This window comes from Pleurodeles waltl, chromosome 8 (genome assembly GCF_031143425.1).
Source record: "Pleurodeles waltl isolate 20211129_DDA chromosome 8, aPleWal1.hap1.20221129, whole genome shotgun sequence".
Lineage (NCBI taxonomy): Eukaryota > Metazoa > Chordata > Amphibia > Caudata > Salamandridae > Pleurodeles > Pleurodeles waltl.
Genome location: NC_090447.1, coordinates 663,471,329 through 663,491,680, shown reverse-complemented (window position 1 = coordinate 663,491,680; position 20,352 = coordinate 663,471,329). Strand labels below are relative to the sequence as shown.

Sequence of the window (20,352 nt, the reverse complement as noted above, 5' to 3'; positions counted from 1 at the left end):
TGCGAGAGCATTTAAGCAACGATATAGACAAACATTTTTTAGAGGTCAATAAGTACTAAGCTACACTAGAGAAGGAGTAGGAAGAAGCAGGGCACATTTTATGTTGTTAAGTCTGAAGAAGAGTACACATATTAAACTTAAAATAACACCATATTTTTTCAAAGTAATGTTTCTACCTTTACATGGTATATTCAAATACTCCCTTTGTGGCACAAATCTTCTAAATAAGATTGAAATTTAGGGTTGGAATGAACTGTATTCGTACAAGGAGATGGTCCCTACTAGTCCATTTAATGTGCAGCAGTGGATCGTACACTGTAATAGAAATTTCAGCACTCCATTTAAAATTACATTTTGACTCTTTAAAGCATCTTGCTCATATACTTAAATTGGGATATTGTCCAGCCCTATCTGGTTATGTGGACCCACCACCAGGCAGTAGTATACTAATACTGCTGCCTTACAGCACCTTTTATGAGCACCAGACCTAACGGCACACAAGTCACATTAGTAAAACCCGTGCCAAGTGACCATTTGAGTTTGAAGAGTGAGATAGGGATCTAAGTGACTTAGACACCGAAATATTTTTCAACCATTCTTATCACCCTTGCAAAAGTACATATTGTTTTTTAACTTTTTTAAATTGTGTACTTTTTGAAAAATGTGTCAAATGTAGAAACAGGGTGCTTAAGTACAAAATATCTTCAATCCCATTTCATCCTTAGCAATTTTTCATGTATGTATACATATTTGGGTGGACTGTATGTGTGGTACAGAAGAATATTGTGGATTTACTAGCCCCTAGTGCCACACGAGCATCACTTTCAGCGATGCTCCAGTGGTGCAATGCCCTGCGCCATATTTAGAAGACTGCGTTAAGCCACTTTTTGTGGCTTAACACAGCCTTGCAAATATGGGTCCTTCTGTTGCACTTTTCTGCGACAGAGGAGTGAGCAGTGGGCAGTGCTGTGGACATACCTATGCAACACCCATTGCTTTTTGACACTGCCCCAGACTTACGAGGAGTTGCACTGTGGTGCAAAGGTGCCTGCATTGGCAGCTAGACAGCTAAATTTAGTGCCAGCACTAGGCAAAACACAGGGGTATGCCGTATTTTGGTTAATACGGTGCATCCCTGTGTTTCTGAAGTGACACAGCACTGCGCTGCTAATTTTGGCACAGTGCTGTGTTGCCAATTTTGGCGCAGCCCTGCACCATTTTATTATAAATCTGGTTCATTATCTTGCAAAAAGTATGTTTCCTTTGAAAGGTAACTCATTGGTGAGATAGGTGCTCCTTAAATCCACCCTAGTCTTAATAATGTTTAGCTTCTCATTATATTTGAATTCATAGTACCAGTCCAAAAGGAAGAAGACGCTGTGCTGAGCATTTGTCCCAAGGAAAAATGTCCGTTTTCCTCATTTAAAGAGAATAAAAAGTAAAAAAGAAAGTCAACTACGTGCATCTGTATTAACTGGTGAATTTTGCTGCAAATTAGTTTCTGTGTAAAAATAAATTTTTAATAAAAATAATAGAACATGTTTATATTGAGGATATAATAGATTATGAATTTGATTGTCTTTCTTTAATGAAAACTGCCTTCCTTTGCGCATCCGATAAAAACGCTTGTTGCTTATTGTAGCATAAATGTTCAAAAACACAATTCAGTTGAAAAAAAACAGTGTTGGATTTCACCTTCGAAGTGAAATTAATGGGTGTTCTTTTTAGAATGTTTTTTTTTTTTTAAGTGCATGTCTCACCAAGGCTTGATACTTAGCTCCACTAATCATTAAAAAGCCCTTTAAAATTGCCAGAGACACATTTATTAAGTAATTCTGTCAGCCTGTAATAAATGTGCTCTCTCAATCTGAAAAGAAAATCATAAACGTGCTAAAGAAATACAACAGGTACCTTCTCATTGCTTTTGTAAATACTTTAAGACATTTAAATGGTTTGGAGGATTCATGTCTTGAGAAACCCAAAGGCTACCACAAGATACACTTAACAGTGTGTATGTTTGCAAATAGCTTATGTAGTTATATTCATTGAGAAAATTTGACAAAACTATGATCCATGTCACAAAAAGTAGCAAATAAAAGTCAGACATTTGCTCCCATTGAAAAGTTGCTAGATATGGAGAAATGAGATTATTTAGAGCTTTTATAGAATTCTTGTATTATTTCTGTAAAATGTGTTACATTTATACATTGAATGTCTTTACTCAGAGGAAAACCCTACATTTATAATTGTAACACAAATGCACATCTTCCCATGAAACATTTTCCGATTTACTCACAGGAAAAACATGGACAAACCTCTTTCCATATTCCCCAATACATTTGCTGATGTTTACTCCCAATTCAAAACTGGCAAATGATCTAACATATGCAGTGATTATACTTCATTTACATGCAAGAAGTAGGTGAATTCCCACAATACCACCTGTATGTGGATGCTTACTTTCTTTCCAAGATAGGGCACAAAGAAATTCTTACTAAATGCAGTAAGTAGCCACTATGCTTAAATTAGAAGGAACATTGTTTTTTTTATGTGCACCCATTTTCAAGTCTGATATACAAATATGTTTAGGAATTATGCCCCCCACCTATAATCTGGTATTAATATAACATTGTCTGGGTATTTTCCTGTTTGGAAGTCAGGTCCTTGGCACCATACAATACACAAGGCAGACTGCAAAATATAGATACAATTGAACTCTTTTACTCTACATTCAAATGGTATTAATACATACCTGATATTATTACTGCCAGAAGTTGGGCTAAAGACCCATTTGACAAGCTCAACAGAGTGCTCCGATTGTGGATTAAAGTAGCTTCTGTCGTAGATTATAGGTTGGTCAAATCTTGAACGCCTTAACGGATCACTTTGAGGGTAAAGGTATCAATGAATGTTTTACTATTTACATTTTTTGCTGTGGATCCCTGCTGATATTGATTTTGCACTGCCAGAACACATCTAGGGGAGAAAATAACACAGGTGTTTATCACGGTAATTAGAAACTATGTTAAACAGTATAAAATATACTATATAAGTAGTAGGTTCTTTAGCCCACTGAGCTTTATAAAGAGGGTACATCTTGCTTCAGTAGGGGCATCTACCTACTTGCATTTGAGTTGTGAAGTATATATATATATGATTTCACTGATGCCTCACAGTAAGATTAGAACTGCAATCTCCAGTCCTTTCAGTGAGCACAATGTTCCTCTTAAATATAACATTTGTCCTGCAGAGACCCTCTATATTTCTTTTTTCTTTTCACTATTTTCAATTTTGTCTCCTGCTCTCTAACTCGTTTCATGATTGTCTTCCTGTCCGCAGTCTCTCCTAGCACTTCTTTACTTCTGTGTTTTTTATTCCTGCACCTATTCCTTTCCGTCTTTATTCTTTTCCCCCTACTCATCATTTGTTTTCATCATGTCTAACACTGGCACCCTTAATTTAGTCTTAGTGAGCCCTCTTATCTCGCTCTTTCTCAAAAACATGTTTGTGTATTATGCTATTCTCCTCCACCATTAACATTCCTCTTTTTCTTATTTATTTTCTGTCCCTTCTTGGTTCTTTTCATACATTTTCTTTTTATCTATCGTCCTCCGTTTTTTATTGATATGTTATTTTTCATCATGTTGTATGTTTCATTTAATTCTTCAACTATTTTCTATATGACATCTCGTGTGCCTGTGAAGTTGTAAATGGGAGTCCCTCGCAGAATATGTGCAGGTGCACACTTGTCTGCAATTGCTGTCATGATGATTGTTGTGTAGTGCATGCACCTTCAACATTGCATGAAACCCTCTCACACAGTGGGAGGACCTATGGAATTATTGAATTGTTGGATGGGTTAATGGTGTACGCCACAGCCAAGAGGGGAAGCCTCCAATGATCATGGTCTGGAATGTAGAACGATGAAATCTGTTGCAGCAATATGAAGCTTACACCATTATTGGACAGCATTTATGTTTTATAGCAACTGACTTGTGCCAGCATGATTCGTCATTCCAGATGAAGTTCATAAAAAATGAGACATTTTGGAACAAATCCATATTGGTGAGAAAGAATGTAACACTTTATGGACTTTTTGATACCTTTCATGACAAACTGAATTCTGCATATGTCAAATTGGTACACTTGACGGTATATTGCAACCATGGAAGGACTATTTTTTTCCATCAAGATTCCACATTAGATGAAGATTAATATGAATTTATAATTATTATGATTGTGGTGTGCTGGTCTAGAATTGTAAGGAGGTAATGGATGGGGACTGAGACAATTTCATTGCGACTTTTCAGATCTGGCAATGTTATCCTATTGTGAATCTGCCACTAAATGGTTCTTCTTGAGCTGTTTTGTAGGAAGTATACTGATTTGGTGAGATCTGTGGCTAAGCTGCATTTTATGAAGGGAACATGGCACTAAAATGAGCACATTCATAGTCCTCTCTTTAGGCTTTCCTTTGCCACACTGATGTCATGTATGAGTCCACCTCTGCAGATTGTGCATATGGGATGGGCAAAAGAGATTGTCTCTGTATATAGGACTAAGTGCAGATATATGAAGTTTATTGAGAAACATGCAAATTCAATAAATTGTCACTGCATGTGTCAAGATGTCATACCACCTGCAGGTGTCCCACCATCTATTGGACTCCCTTGAAGCTAAAATACCATGGGAGATAATGATACAGTGGATGAACTGGAAGCACTGGTTTAATGTTGTAGAGATGACGGGGTCCCTAAAATCAATTATACTCTGACGGCAGTGTTAATTACTCTAAGGGCTGATACAAAAATCTCTCTTCCACCTCACTCTGAATCACTCATAAATCAGCAACACAAACTGGGCTGTGGCGTGCGAGGATATAGATTTTAAGTTGAGTGAAGGACAGAATAGGTTTCAGGATGATAGCTTGGATTTTTCACAAATGTTTGTCACCCTGGGTCCAAAAACTCAGAAAGTTAATCCACACGAGGACTGATATTTTAAAATGTTTACTTGCCCAAGTTCAACTTCAATGGGCATACAATATAATGCGTTGCATTAAAGGCTACAATGCCTGTTGGTGAAAGATAAACATGAGGACGGAGCACCGGAGGTTGAAGTCCTTTCAGGTGACAGGGAAAGCAAATATGCCTCTTTCACTTATTGCCAATCATATTCTCATGCTGCTCAGTATACAAGCTTTTACGACCTCTGTGGTATTGGCAAGATAGGAAACACTCTATATAAGGGAATTGGAACACACACCACCTATTTTTCTCTACAAACTCCTCTAAAACCTGAGTTGCTTTTAAAAAAAACTTTTTGATTAGGCTGAACATGACAATTCAGAAGATATATGTAGATTTAATTGCAGCATTATTTAGGGCAATATTCTACCTCTCGGCCTCCCACATTAGGTCTCATTTCAGCACTTGAATGCTTTAGAGAATTACACTCTTTCTGAATAATGTGGTATCAAATTTGACTGGCTTGGATACAGGTATTTTCTATCTGCATCTATTCTAGGCTACTAATTCAGTCATTTAGTCAAATCATATCAAACCTGATCAGTAAAGTGCGTCTTGTCATCTGTGGAGGTGTCCAGGCACTGCATTCCAAGCTGCCTGGGGAATCAGTTGAATAGCCAGGTCTTGAGTCCCCTTTTGAACTCCTGAAGAGTGGGTGCAGTTCATAGAACGAGGCAGAGGCTATTCCAGGACTTCAAAGGTGTGGTAGGAGAAGGATCGCCCTCCACTTTTGCTTCAATTAATGCAGAGGGTGTGAGCGAAGGCACTGGAGGCGGATTGCAGGAGTCTGGGAGGTTCGAGGAAGCTCAGATGGTGGTTGATGTATGCTGATCCTTGGTTGTGAATTGCTTTGAAAGCATGAGTCAGAATCTTGAATTGACATCTTTTGTGGACGGAGAGCCAGTGGAGTTTCTTCAGGTGAAGGGTAATGTGTGCCCTTTTGGGGAGGTCAAGGATAAGTCTAGCCACTGCGTTCTGGATGGTCTGTAGTCTCTTGAGGAGGTGTGTGTTGATACCTGTCTAGAGCGTGTTGCTGTAATTCAACTGGCTGGTGATGAAGGCTTGAGTGACGGTGCATCTGGTGGAGACAGGGCGCCATTTGAAGATATTTCTGAGCATGCGCATGGTGAGGAAGCAGGCAGAAGTGACTGCATTGATCTGGTTCTTCACGGTTGGTTTGCAGTCCAAGATAATGCCAAGGTTCTGGGTGTGATGTGTGGGGGTGAGAGAAGGCCCCAGTGCAGCAGGCCACCAGGAGTCATTGCACAGGAAGGTGTTGTTCCTGAAGATCAGTACTTCAGTCTTGACTGTGTTGAGCTTGAGGAAGTTGTTTTGCATCCAGCTGGCTGTGCTGGTCATACATTGGTGGAAGTTCGTCCTTGTGGTGGATGGGCCTTCGGATAGAGAGAGGATGAGCTGGGTCTTGTCTGCATCATCTGTGGTTTCTAATGATGTTGACCAGTGAGGTCAAGTAGATGTTGAACAGAGTAGGGCTGAGGGATAAACGTTGAGGGACACTACAAATTATGTTCTTGGGGTCAAAGGTGAATGGTGGATTCTCTGTGTTCTTCTGGGGGGGAAGGATGCAATCCATTTGAGGGTATCTTCTTGGATTCTGATCTGATGAAACCTTTTGACCAAGGTTTGGTGGGGCACGGTTTTGAAAGCTGCTGCAAGGTTAAGGAGGATCAGGGCAGCCACTTCACCTTGGTGATGGAGGGTTCTGATGTCATCAGTGGCTGCGAACAGGACAGTTTGAGTGCTGTGGTTCACACAGAATCCGGATTGGGATGCACCCATATCGTTGTTCTCAAGGTATTTTGTGAGTCAGTGGTTGATGGCCTTTATGTGGACTTTGGTGGGAAAAGGGAGCAGGGAGATGGGGTGGTAATGTTTGACCTTTTATTGGTCGGTGGATAGTTTCGTGAGGGGAGAATTGGCTTCAGCATAATTCTACTCGTCTGGGAAGGTGGCTGAGGTGCTGGATGTGTTGCAGATGACTGTGAGCTTATAGCTGATAGTCTTGCTGCTGAGGTTGAACAAGAGGCGGGGAGAGGGGTCCGTGGGTGCTTCTTAGTGGATAGAGTGCATGATGTCGATGGAGCTCTGCATGGTGAGCAGGTCCCAGGCGATGGCCCAGTGGTCAGAGGTGGTGACTGTGGCATCGAGGAGTCTAAGGATGTCGGTGTTGGCGGGTTGGGATTTAAAGTTTTTGTAGGGAGATCTTGTTGTGGAAGAAGACTGCCATGGTGTTGCAGAATTCTTGGGGGTGGGTGATGATGTTTTCAGTCACCAAAGGGCAGGAGAACTCCTTGAAAGTGCTGAAGAGTTCTTTGCTGTTGTTGGAGCTGGCTTCGATGTGGTTGGCTAGGTGTTCCTTCTTCTCTCTTTCAGGAGTTGGTGGTACTGGTTGAGCAATGTCTTGAAGGTGGTCTAGTCGATGGGCTCCCTGCTGGTGCGCCACCTCCTTTTCAGTTGCCTACATTTCATAGTTCTCAGTTCCGGGTGTACCAGCTGTCATGTTTGGTAGATCTCTTGATCTTGCTGGGTTTGATGGTTGCGATTTTGTTGTTGCCATCAGAGATCCAGGCATAGAAGTTCTTGATGGCCTGTTCTAGGCTGACGGAGGTGTTGAGGTGGGCGGTGTTGAGGATGTTGTATAATTCAGTTTCAGATACTTTGTTCCAGCTGCCATTTGAGGTGATGCGATTTGTTTGGGGGCTGGGGGCTGCTGTGATAGTGAAGTGGACGAGTGCGTAGTCCTTCCAGGTGAGCTCGGTAGCAAGGCTGTGCTTGACTCTGTTGCTAGCTGTGAAGATAGGGTCCAATGTATGTCCTGCGATGTGTGTGGGGTCGGTGACCAGCTGGGTGAGGCCGATGTTGTTCATGCTTTCGAGGAGGTGGGCTGTGTTGGTGTCTGTGAGGTCGTCGAGGTGAAAAGTGAGGTCTCAGAGGAAAATTTAGTTTTCAGTGTCATTAGCTAGGGGAGTGATGATTTTGGGGATGGTATCACAGAAGCTGGGGCATGGTCTTTAGGTGAGAGTGCCTCTGATGGTGGTTTTGCCGTCTGTTCTGAGTAGGAAGTTGAGGTGATCCATGATCAGGGTGGCATCATCTGTGGCGGTGGTGCAGAGGATAAATTATTTGTCGATGATGGTGATCCAGCCTCCTTATTTGTTGTTGTAGTTCAGGTGTGCTATCTTGTAGGCTCTGGGTGTGGCAATGTTGGGTGCAGATGCAGGGATGAGCCAGGTTTCGGTGAGGAAGATGACTTCTGGGGTGAGGGAGGTGATGGTGTCCCAGATCTCGGTGGCATGCTTGCAGAGCAAGCTTTTATATGGTACTGTACGCTACCAATATTGTCTTGTATATGGTAAAGTATGCTATGCAGTTTTGATTAGCACTTGACAATATAAAATGTTTTAGTCCTCTCATAATAGCAGCATAACTGAATAGTCTTAATGAATAAAATGGACCCGGGCTTAACAAACACATGCCCATGATGTAAAGAGGTAGGAGCAGGGTCCTAATATATGGTCAGAACATACCTAGTTATGGCTGAATATTGTGGAAGCTCAATCTTTACAGACATCACCCTGACAACATTGCATAGTAATGGCCTAGAAACTGATGCTTGCTCCAAAGGTCTAAATGCGTGAAAGGGAGGTAGAAAACTGGGCTGAGCTGGCAAGTGGATTCCCAAATATTAATTGCAGAGTACCAGTAATTTATTTGTAAAAGAATAAGTGCCAAGCCCTCATCAAAGCCCTTTATAGCTTGCACCACCCATTGCTCCTGGACAGTGCTGCAAATGATAGTATCAAACCAACTACTAACAATCACACTCCAATAAGTGTGACTTTTCATACTACTGCAGGCCCACTAAGCTATGAGAATGGCAAGGGTGGCTAGTAATAGTGCTTTTTAATGTATATTGAATTAATAAACAACTGTTGCTCTGCTCATCTTTAAATTAGACAGACAGCACCAGCACATAGCAGACTGTTGCAGGTCCCAGTTATAGCAATTAAGTGCCGATACCAAGCACTGGAAACCACCAGCTCAAATTAAGCACTGGCAGAGTACTGATCGGGGGCAGCTCCTCCACTATGGCAGAGGTGCGTCACACATCCCCCAGCCCCCCGCCAGCAGAAGGAGCTGCAAAACTTTTACAGTAAAAATGTCATAAACATAGTTTATGACATTTTTACTGCAAAAGGGGTGGGGCTGCTAGTATGACAGGGATAGTGCGCAAGTATGCCTGTGGAGCGATGTGATGGTGGCACGATGAAACAGGTACTTTATTTTAATTCCTTTTTTTCCCGCTCATTTCACCCCAACATCCCCCACAGTCCGCCATGAGCCGTCCGCACTTTCTCGCTCCCGCAAGCCGTGACTGGTAGTAAGTACTGGTCCTGTGCAATAGCACCCTGCCAGTGCAATTATTTGTTAACCCCCTCAAAATGGATAATAAATCGGTCGAGTCTAGATTTACTTAGCGAGATTCCACACAGTATTTCCTCTCCTTTTGTCTGGTCGTCAATTCTTTTTATTCTGTTTTTGCCTTTGATTAAACGGCGCTTGGTAATGTAGGCTACAAAATACAAAAAAATACAATTATTAATAAATATATAGTTCAGTGTTCATTGCCTGGAATAGGTTGCCCTTTATTGGATCAACGAGCACATCGCCTATGACTTTCAGTGCAGCTATTTCGGGGCAGTTCACATTTTGTATTCCACCCGTGACTAAAAGCCGAGGCCCGGTCTGAAACATTTTGCGGTCTGAAGTGACATTTAGATATCATTAGAGCTCAGCTGTGCCGAATACCATGCACAGCTTTGTGCATTAAGTGCTAAATTTAAAACGGGAACAACTGCTTCGGGGATAGCAGCGTATGTTTTATAATCTAACTCTACAACGTTACTGCTAAGCAATATTTTCGAGAGACACTAGACAGTTTTGACAAAAAGCTGTTCGCACGAACGTAGACATCTCATTATTGATTTTAATCGATAATGTTCTAATTTAGAATGCTGTAATCTCCACATATATATATTGTTTTATAATTAGTTTATCAAGAACAGTTTCGTGATAGGCTGCCTTAAATGGAGCCAATGGTCTCATACAGCAAAATGTGAATCAAGGCTAGAGGTAAGTAAGTGGTAATCCATGACCTCATCTTCTAAACAAGTCAGTGAAGGAGAAAGAAACCGCGTTGTGGATTTGGCCTTATTTATTTTCCTTACTGTTATTTGCTTAACTCTCAAGGTATCCGTGGTAACTTTGACGTCCCTACTGTTACTAATGTATGGAAATGTTTCTGCTCAAATGTTTCTGACTTTTTCAAATTCCCCTGGCCGCTATATAATGAACTCATTCCTCATGATTTATTAAAAAATGTTTTTTATTTGTATGTCTCCTGCAATAATAATATCATATGACAATGTTTTGATAAAAATGACAGCATGGATTTCTGCGCTTAGTTTCTTTGGTGAGTATTTGCTATGGTAAATAGAACACGCACATTCAAAATGAGCCTGTGAGCCGCTGGCAGGGTCACTGGAATTATGTGGTAGTGGAGCACCAAATTATGTGGAAGGGTTAACTAAAATACGTGGAAAGAAAAAGCAAGTAATGTGGTATAATGCAGCACATTTTTTCATAGTATTACTTGATTTTTAAAAATTTACATATGATAAATTATCTGGGCAAAGATTTCATCTCATTAGTACCAATTTAACAACCAAATATATATATATATAAGCAACTGAAAGATGACCACTTAACCTTTGAGAAAGGTCTTCCAATACGCACAAAACACATATCACTATGTTTTTATTATTTTTTTGATCCGTTTGAGCTAGAAACTAATTATTTTGTTAAAATCTGCACGCAATGCAGCAAATGATGGATTATGTGGCAAATGTGCAAAATCATTGTTTATGCAAAAAAGCAGTGGCTGCAAAATTTCATAATTTCAGTGGCCGTGGCCGTAGGATAGAATTATATCATCAAAGGAATACACACAGTTAACCTGTCCTGAGCCAGCAAAAATAGCGTAAATTAGCTGCCTCTGCTTTAGCAAAATGAAATTGTCACTGACTATTATGTATAACTCATAGTGCACCCAAAAGATAATGTCATGTCTGGGTAGGATTAAGATACCCCATCATCATAGGGTTGTGCTTATGTAGCATCAAACATGCCACTCATGGAGATAAGGTTATTTAAAAATAGTGTTTTGTTTAAAGTTAACCACTTGTGACCCTAGCCCATTTCTTTTTTGTGTTCAAATTTATTTAATTAATTTTTATGTAGACAATACAGAAACTTAAGAATCGATTTAACATTTAAGCAAGAACTATAATAGGCACAGTGGTTCACTTGATGCAGCAGTACAATGGTGTATATGAATACATCATTTGCAACATGTAAAGCCATATACATTAGGTATAATTCTAATTGAATTTGGTATTCCATATACTTTGGGTCCCAATTTTTTACACCAATGCTGGATTGGTGTAAGGACTGTTCTTTTTAAAGAGAGAGTGAGGGGGACCATGGCTAGGTTTTGAAAAGCCCAATGGGCTCTACCGGTGGTCCTCTGCCTGGGCATACATTGAGATTGTCTATCCTTTCGGGTGGGGGTTTAAGACTAGTCAAACACCAAAGGTAGGCAGAGGTGAGACTGAATAAAAGCTTCAAGCTGAGACTGAGACCACAGCTATAAGAATGGGTGTCCCATAGGCACCACACACGGCATTTGTAATAGATAATAAGGGATACAAAAAGGAGATGCATTCTTTAAACACTCACAATAGATTCAGTGGCTTCTTTTAAATTGCTAGGTATATGCACTGAAATTTAACAGGGTACAGTATTTTAAGGGATTTCTTTTATAATTGTAATGGTTTTAACGATTGTAGGCAAAGAGTTATAGACATGGCTATAAGAGTTTAGTAGTGCTGAGTTTACTATGTATTTTTTAAGGTGTTCATATACTTCTCCATTCCCCTCACACTTCCCCTTGCCAAGATTTTATTTAATCATGCAAATAAAGATTAATTCACATTCAAAGAGTTACTTCAAGAATAGACTCTTTTCAGTGAGGCAAGTATACGACTACATATTTGATGATTGACTAACAACACCTCCAGTAATTTAAAAGTATTGTTGTAAATACAAATTGCTGTAGTTCTGCCACTTCAATTAAAAGTCAGCAATGAGGGGGTTCTATTTTGAAATTAGCTTGAGATACAAAGTTACACATAAGGGTATTTGTACGTGTGGTGCGATGTATTCTGTATCAAATAATAATCTAATGACCTGTGTTATTTGTATATGTGCTTCAGTGTTCCAAAATTGGTTCCCCAGAGCTATCGAAATGCTATCATATAATACAATATAATTCTTCAATTCCCAGCTAAAATCTGGTTTATGGGTCCCTGCAAAGTTCAGTGGCCCTCTCAATACAAGTATTTAGGGTGTAGGCAACAGGACTGGATAGGCCATTTATTTCACCTAACATTTCCCTGATGGGCTGGAGCCCTTAGAAGCTAGTTTTGAAAGCCCAGGGCTGCTCCTGATGCCACTGTCACTTTCCCCAGCTCCCAAAAGTTAATTGTAGGAGACATGGAGAGGCATCAGAAAGACAGAAAGAAAGGGAAGGAGGGGTAAGGTGGAGATTAAGCAATCAAATAGGGAGAGGAGAGAGAGGAGAGAAGAATAGAAAGAAAAAGGATGTATGGAAAGAGATTTTGTGAGGAGAGCAAGGGAGGGCGGGGCTGGTTTGAGAATTTTTGCCAGGAGTGCTTTGGTTCTCCAGTCCAGCCCTGTTAGGCAAATAAAAATGGCATTCAGGATTGAGCACACAGATATTACGTGTGCTACTTGGAGTAAGGGACTGCGGATTATGTATTGGCTAAAACAGGAAATAAATGTACCATACACAAGCCTGTTGTGATACACCAGTATCTACATAATTTAAGTCTAAAATGCAGCTTATATGAGCATACATATGATATATTTGATGACCACCAGCCCATGACTGCATCTCTTTTCCCACCTATCAACACCACTCATCACCTCCAGACACATAGCCCAACCCACTTCCATTCCCCCACCTGATAACAGAGCCATGGCCTTATAAATATGACACGTCTTCTTTCTTTTCCTAGCCCAAACCAACCCCTGGCTTCAAACATGTTTCAAAATCCCACTATTTTTTTAATACCAAATTTGGGTTAACTTGTTCCTGGTAGGTTCCTGTTGTGCTTCTCACTTTCTTACTTGATATTTCAGATGAGGGACTGTTTCAGTATGTAGTTGCAAAATCTTGGAACCAATCATCTGCCTGTGGTTCTTGTTCTTGCTCCGTAATTCCCTCTGATTATCTTTTTGCATCAATGGTGCCATAGCACTGTTGCATATTGCCGTACTCATAGATACCTCAGTAAAGATTACAACAATGTCTATGCAATAGTTGACTTATGTTGGAATTTTGCTTATGCAGGGTCATCCCCAGTCTTTTTGCCTCCTGCCTCCTATTTTTTTCTGACCTGTTGCTGTTGGCTCTTCAACTCTGAGCACTTTACCACTGCTAACCAGTGCTAAAGTGCATATGCTCTCCGTGTAAATTGTATGTAATTGGTTCTCCATGATTGGCATATTTGTTTTACTGTTAAGTCCCTAGTAAAGTGCACTAGAGGTGCCCAGGGCCTGTAAATCAAATGCTACTAGTGGGCCTGCAGCACTGGTTGTGCCACCCACATACGTAGCTCTGTAATCATGTCTCAGACCTGCCATTGCAGTGTCTGTGTGTGTATTTTTACACTGTAAATTCGACTTTGCAAGTGTACCCAATTGCCAGGCCTAAACTTTCCCTTTTCTAACATGTAAGGCACCCCTAAGGTAGGCCCTAGGTAGCCTCAAGGGCAGGGTGCAGTGTATGGATAAGGTAGGACATATAGTAATGTGGTTTATATGTCCTGACAGTGAAATACTGCCAATTTCGTTTTTCACTGTTGCAAAGCCTGTCTCTCTCATAGGATAATATGGGGGCTACCTTTAAATATGATTAAAGTGTAGATTCCCCTAGAGAGTAGATGGACATGTGGAATTTGGGGTCCCTGAATTCACACTTTAAAAATACATCTTTTAGTAAAGTTGATTTTAAGATTGTGCGTTTGAAAATGCCACTTTTAGAAAGTGAGCATTTTCTTGCTTAAACCATTCTGTGACTCTGCCGTGTTTGTGGATTCCCTGTCTGGGTCCGTTTGACAGTTGGGTTGTTTTTCACCTCACACCAGACAGTGACACAAAGGGGGCTGGGGTGTAACCTGCATTTCCTGATTAGCCATCTCTGCTAGGAGGGAGGGGTGGAGTGGTCACTCTCATCTGAAAGGACTGTGCCTGCCTCTGACAATGCCGGCTCCAACCCCCTGCTGTGTGTCTGATGACTTGCCTGGGCAAGGCAGGATTTCACAAGAAGGTGTGAGTCCCCTTTGAAGAAAGGTGACTTCAAAGACTAAAATGGGTATAAGAAGGGCACCCAAATCTACAGACTTTAGAAACACTTCTGGAACAAGAGGAACCTCTGCCTGGAGAAGAGCTGATAGCTGAGGAAGACGTGCTGCCCTGCCTGTGACTGTGCTTTGTGGAGCTTTCCTGCAGTGCTGCTTCTGCCAGAGTAAGAGGGCAAAGACTGGACTTTGTGTGCCTTCCATATTGTGAAGAAATCTCCAAGGGCTTGAGTTAGAGCTTGCCTCCTGTTGTTTGAAGTCTCAGGGACAGCAAAGACTTCTCTCTGCCAGCACCTGGAGTCTCTGGAGAGACTCCTGCTCTGACAAGTGGTGCCCTATCCAGTCCCTGGGCCCTTGAAAGGAAAGCTGGTGGAATCCAAGGAAATCGACTTTGGACGATTTTGGACCGACGCTGCTGCTGAATCCGGTAACGCCGCCTGCACCTGACGCCGTGACCTTCGCTGGAACGCGACACTCTTCGCAGGCCCGTCGCCGCCCCGCTGAAGTCCGCGACTCCGTGGAAGTCGCCGCACCACGTCGTGACCGACGCCGCTTGAAGTGCACGGATTCAACGTTTCGCACAGACGCCGCGATTCCTGACTTTGCGCCTGGGCTTGTTTTCACTCTTCACCAAAGGTATTGTACTTGGGGGTCTACACGACTCCGTGTCCGGCGCCGCTGGTGTCGGCTTGTTGGGAACGACTCCGTCACGACGCTGTGTTAACATCTCATTGAAGCATTTTTGTTTCTAAGCGCTATTTTTGAGTTTAATCTTTAAAAATTCATAACTTCACTTGTGTATGTCGGATTTTTGTCGTTTTGGTCTTGTTTTGTTTAGATAAATATTTCCTATTTTTCTAAACCGGTGTTGTGTCATTTTGTAGTGTTTTCATTAAGTTACTGTGTGTGTTGGTACAAATACTTTACACCTAGCGCTCTGAGGTTAAGCCTACTGCTCTGCCAAGCTACCAAGGGGGTAAGCAGGGGTTAGCTGAGGGTGATTCTCTTTTACCCTGACTAGAGTGAGGGTCCTTGCTTGAACAGGGGGTAACCGGACTGTCAACCAAAGACCCCATTTCTAACATTGGTGATCAGCGGTTGGGATTTGGACTTGTATTTGTACTTGACATACAGTGATTAAGTGTACACTACTGTGAGTTCAGACCACTACGTGACCACATACTACTTGTTTGGTGATCTTTTGCTTTTTCTCTTAAGGACACCTTTTTGTTTTACTTCCATGATTTTGCTGATCCCTTGACTGATTCTTTTTACTTCATTGGGAACTTATTTTCTGCCTTTGGAACTTTGCACTTGTGACCATCATGTCTCAATCTGGAGATGCAACAGCTGGAGCTGTGTTTGAAATGGAGAAACTGAAGGAGTACTCAGTTGCTCAATTGAAACAGTTCCTTAAAGATCTTGACTGTCCCACTGAGAGCTCCACCAGGGAGGGGGAGCTGCAAAAGGCACAGAGGGCCTGGGTGACAATCAAGAAGGCTGGAGGGCACACAGAGGAGGAGAATGTGGGTGGGGAAGTGCAGAGGATACACAGTGGTGTAGTGGAGGTACCTGTTACGCCTGGGGGGAGGGTCCCCAGGAGGGGTAGCAGGGTGTCATCCAAGGGTCTGACTCCTGAAGAGTTACAGGACAGACAGGCAGAGAGGGCTCGCCGGTTCAAGGAGTTGAGGATGCAAAGGGAGAAGGATTTGGAAGAAAGGAGGAGGGACTTAGAGAGCAAAAAGAGGATTTGGGCTTATGAGCTCAAAATGAAGGAGCTGGAAGTCATGAGGGCTGAATCCAGCTGGAATGGTGGCAGCAACAATTTTATATCTAGTGCTGCTGAAGAAGTGCACATGCCCAGAGATATGGTGCCCTACTTGAAGGAGGGAGTTAACACACACCAGGAGGTTCAGGGGTATGAGGTAGCTCCATTGATGCACAGGGTCCCTGAGGTGGATTGGGGAACTGGTATGGGGAGTCATATTCCTACTGGTGGGAGGGGGACACTCTACTGACTCTAGGTGAGAGTGACAGGGAGAGGGGTTCCCCCAAGGTAGAAGTCCTGGTTATGGAGTGTGAAGACATCCCAGAAGAGTGTGGGTTGAGTGTCAGGGACAGTCAGGTACTGTCTCACCAGTCTCAGGAGGGTGATGTGGGGTGCTTTTCCAAAGCAGAGTCACTGGATGGTTGGGTGAAGGGTACTTTGGTTAATTCATGTAAGGGGCTGAGTGATGTAATTGCTGGAGAGCATATGTCTAGTCCTTATTTTCCAGAGCTACGCCAACACCAGGTGGAGTGTGAGTTCTCTGACCCCAGGGAGCTTACAATGGAGGCAGACCTCTTGGTGAGTACCAGAAAGTCTGAAGAGGCATTTGGGGGGGCTCCTGAGAGGAGTGGTCTAGGTAGTTCCCAACCAGGTGAGGTAGGGAAGGATTGTAGTGTCCCAGGTAGGTCCCAGTGTAGTGGGATGGGTGAGGGACCCCATGTCCAGTCTCAGAGAAGAGGGAATGGGGATGGGTTGAGGCCCAAGGTGCCTGAGATCCGGTCCCAGGTCCTGGAGGGTTCCATGAGGGAACACCAGGAGGGGAGCCTAGCCTGTACCATAGGGCCATCTGTTGAGGGAGACCCCACAGTGTCAGGAGAACTTGGGGGGGCGGCTGTAGCCAGCGTCCCACCAGTTCTGGTGTCTGGCAGTACCACTCCTAGTGAGGGGGTGCAGAAGTCCAGACAGAGGGTTGAGAGGGGGTTGCGGACCCCAGTGGAGAACCTGGAGGGTCAGGGGTCAGCTCTGAGAGCAGAGCCCCCCAGGAATGACCTTGGTGAGACCATTTCTGGGTTGGGGGGAATCCAGACTCTGTCAGATGGGCAGAGGTCAGGAGACCTGCGCCAGCCAGTCTCTTGTGTGGCCCTTGGGGACAGTGTGTCCCTTGAGGGGGGTAAGTGTGCCCCCCTGGAAGTCCTGGTGTGCCAGGCAGTGGTTCAACCGCAGGGTGGTGACTCTGGGTTGAATGATCAGGTTCAGGGGGTAAACTCTGACCTGATGGGGGGTAAGTGTGCTCCCAAGGAAGTCCTGTTGCGCCAGGCAGTGGTTCAACCGCAGGGTGGTGACCCTGGGTTGGATGACCAGGTTCAGAGGGTAAACTCTGACCTGGTGGGGGGTAGGTATGCCCCCCAGGAAGTCCTGGGTTGCCAGGCAGTGGTCCAGTCTGTGGGTACAGACCCTGGACTGGAGGATCAGGTGCAGGGGGTAAACCCTGACCTGAAGGGGTGGGTGGTTTGCCCAATCACCCCTCCTGGTGTGATTTCAAGGGGTACTCTCCCTGAGGGGGCGGTGCAGAACCCTGAGAGTAGGGACAGGGGAGAAAGAGCCTCACCCCTGGCCCCAGTGCAATCTAAGGGTACAGACCCTGGATTGGAAGGCCAGGTTCAGAGTGTCCCCCCTGACCTGGAGGAAGGGGCTACTGCTCACAGTGCCCCTACCATGTTGTCTTCTGGGGGGGGCACTCCTAGTTGGGTGGTTCAGGACCCCAGGAGAGAGGGCAGGGGGAGGGAAGCCTCACCCCTGGCCCAGGTCCAACCTGAAGGTACAAACCCCAGGTTGGAGGATCAGTTGCAGGTTAACATCCCTGCACTGGTGGAAGAATTGTGCAGCACTGCTTCTACAAGCACCCTGACAATTTTTTACTCTGGGGGTGCCGCTCCTGGAGGGAGGGTACAGAACCCCAGAGGGGAGGACCAGGGTCAGGTTATCTTCTCTGACCTGGTGGAAGGTAGAGTGGTCAAAGGGTGTCAGGCACCTGGGGCTACCGCCCCCCACTCTCCACAGTCACAGTGGTTGGAGAGGCCTGAGGTCAGGCTCTCATCTCTGACAGTTGTCAGAGGTTACTGTGGCTTGCTGTCCTGGTGGACAGAGCTGCCCCTGGGGGGGGGGGACGAGAGTCACACCCCAGGGGTGGAGTGGGCAACACCACTGTGTTGGCCCTGGTGGTACTATCTGCCCATTGCAATACATCTGTGAGCAAAGTAAAGTTAGGTGCTGCACAGATGATGTCTGTAGATGTGGAGAAGGGTTCCCCATGGGTTAGCTTAGTGGGCCCTGAGAGTATGGACAGAGGGATCCAACTGGAGTCAGGAAGGCGTAGAACTGGAACATGCCCCTGCTGTTGTGGGCCTGGGTCCTTGTTCTATCGCCCCAATCAGGGAAGTACATCAAGGTATTGATTGTTCTCCCCTGGCTTTAGGCTGGTAGGGGGTCGTGTTGGAATTTTGCTTAGGCAGGGTCATCCCCAGTCTTTTTGCCTCCTGCCTCCTATTTTTTTCTGACCTGTTGCTGTTGGCTCTTCAACTCTGAGCACTTTACCACTGCTAACCAGTGCTAAAGTGCATATGCTCTCCGTGTAAATTGTATGTAATTGGTTCTCCATGATTGGCATATTTGTTTTACTGTTAAGTCCCTAGTAAAGTGCACTAGAGGTGCCCAGGGCCTGTAAATCAAATGCTACTAGTGGGCCTGCAGCACTGGTTGTGCCACCCACATACGTAGCTCTGTAATCATGTCTCAGACCTGCCATTGCAGTGTCTGTGTGTGTATTTTTACACTGTAAATTCGACTTTGCAAGTGTACCCACTTGCCAGGCCTAAACTTTCCCTTTTCTTACATGTAAGGCACCCCTAAGGTAGGCCCTAGGTAGCCCCAAGGGCAGGGTGCAGTGTATGGATAAGGTAGGACATATAGTAATGTGGTTTATATGTCCTGACAGTGAAATACTGCCAATTTCGTTTTTCACTGTTGCAAAGCCTGTCTCTCTCATAGGATAATATGGGGGCTACCTTTAAATATGATTAAAGTGTAGATTCCCCTAGAGAGTAGATGGACATGTGGAGTTTGGGGTCCCTGAACTCACAATTAAAAAATACATCTTTTAGTAAAGTTGATTTTAAGATTGTGCGTTTGAAAATGCCACTTTTAGAAAGTGAGCATTTTCTTGCTTAAACCATTCTGTGACTCTGCCGTGTTTGTGGATTCCCTGTCTGGGTCAGTTTGACAGTTGGGTTGTTTTTCACCTCACACCAGACAGTGACACAAAGGGGGCTGGGGTGTAACCTGCATTTCCTGATTAGCCATCTCTGCTAGGAGGGAGGGGTGGAGTGGTCACTCTCATCTGAAAGGACTGTGCCTGCCTCTGACAATGCCGGCTCCGAACCCCCTGCTGTGTGTCTGATGACTTGCCTGGGCAAGGCAGGATTTCACAAGTAGGTGTGAGTCCCCTTTGAAGAAAGGTGACTTCAAAGACTAAAATGGGTATAAGAAGGGCACCCAAATCTACAGACTTTAGAAACACTTCTGGAACCAAGAGGAACCTCTGCCTGGAGAAGAGCTGATAGCTGAGGAAGACGTGCTGCCCTGCCTGTGACTGTGCTTTGTGGAGCTTTCCTGCAGTGCTGCTTCTGCCAGAGTAAGAGGGCAAAGACTGGACTTTGTGTGCCTTCCATCTTGTGAAGAAATCTCCAAGGGCTTGAGTTAGAGCTTGCCTCCTGTTGTTTGAAGTCTCAGGGACAGCAAAGACTTCTCTCTGCCAGCACCTGGAGTCTCTGGAGAGACTCCTGCTCTGACAAGTGGTGCCCTATCCAGTCCCTGGGCCCTTGAAAGGAAAGCTGGTGGAATACAAGGAAATCGACTTTGGACGACTTTGGACCGACGCTGCTGCTGAATCCGGTAACGCCGCCTGCACCTGACGCCGTGACCTTCGCTGGAACGCGACACTCTTCGCAGGCCCGTCGCCGCAGCCGCCCCGCTG

General features: G+C 44.1%; 1 protein-coding gene and 1 long non-coding RNA gene across 5 annotated transcripts in view; one reads left to right on the top strand and one right to left on the bottom strand.

The window, feature by feature from the left end:
• The window catches only part of DMD (dystrophin), a 6,960,831-nt gene that overhangs the window by 9,022 nt on the left and 6,931,457 nt on the right, over positions 1–20,352 (top strand). The gene's annotated exons all lie outside the window — the stretch shown is intronic.
• The window catches only part of LOC138250200 (uncharacterized), a 114,985-nt gene continuing 97,482 nt past the window's right edge, over positions 2,850–20,352 (bottom strand). Inside the window, exon 3 of the long non-coding RNA XR_011194905.1 lies at positions 2,850–2,976. This is a non-coding gene — a long non-coding RNA (uncharacterized lncRNA). The remainder of the gene's footprint in view (positions 2,977–20,352) is intronic.